This window comes from Penaeus monodon, chromosome 32 (genome assembly GCF_015228065.2).
Source record: "Penaeus monodon isolate SGIC_2016 chromosome 32, NSTDA_Pmon_1, whole genome shotgun sequence".
In the NCBI taxonomy this organism is placed as follows: domain Eukaryota; kingdom Metazoa; phylum Arthropoda; class Malacostraca; order Decapoda; family Penaeidae; genus Penaeus; species Penaeus monodon.
The window spans coordinates 15,217,733-15,218,882 of NC_051417.1; positions in this window are offsets into that span (position 1 = coordinate 15,217,733).

Below are 1,150 nucleotides of genomic sequence, written 5' to 3' on the forward strand. Positions count from 1 at the left end.
CATAAATGTATGTGCGTATTTACAGCACACAATTTATTTATCTGATTATTTACCTTCACAAATACGTATACACTCCTTATGAAAATCGCTTCACTGTGAAAGAGAATCAAACGTTTTCCTGAGACTCAAACGTCTACTTCACTATTCCTCTCCGCCCCGCGTTACTTGTCACCCTGGTTACTGCTCCTGTATTGATAAGCCTGGCTGTGGTTGGCAAGATGTAGCAATATGTTGAAAGAGAAGTCGAAATGGAGGGGAAAACGAGCAGATTGAGATGAATTGATAGAAAGAGGTAATTTTAGTGGAGAACTGAAGGGAGGGAAGCTTTTGACGAAAAATATTGCTTAGACATGATTTTGAGACATGGAAAATATTGTGACTGCTGCGGAGTTTCTTTAAGTTTGCTTATTTTTTAAAGTAATTTGAAGACATTTTTGTTGCGGCAAACGGTATCGTATTTGTGTCCAAGACATCTTTTAGCAAATAGACCACACTTCTGAAATGTTGCAATAAAAGAGCTTAGAAACTCGAAAGGAAAAGTTATAATAACTGAACTTTATCAATAGGTTTATTATTGCAAGGGAAACTTGTGGCTTGCAACCGAAAAGAACGAAAGAAAAGAACAAGAAGGAAAGGAAATGATAGTAAATGCAGGAAAGAAGAAAATGATACATATGAGAATAAAAAACAGAGAAGATAAAGAAAAAGCCATGAACACAAACAAAGAAAAATCCGAAGGGTAGATACACAAAACAGAGCAATAAATAGCAATGGATATATGACGAAGCAATAAATCGCCAAGACACACAGAAGATTACATAATACCCGAGGGAAAGATATGTTATCGAAAAGGAGGGAGAAAGCGAGGAGGTGATAAAGGCGGAGGTGGAAGGAAGATAATGGATTTCGAGGATTAAAACCAGAAGAAAATGGGAAATTCTGAAGCTCCACAAATAAAAGGATGTTTTCCAATGAAAATATCATAACATAAAATTACAACAATATATAGCAGAGGACTGATGACATGAGGAAAATATCGAAATGGAAGTAACAGAAAAGGCTAGTCATCGAGATAATATTGATATGGTAAACGCGGTTAGATAGGTATTATATCAAGAAAACTTGTAGTGGCAATAACTCTATTCAAAAG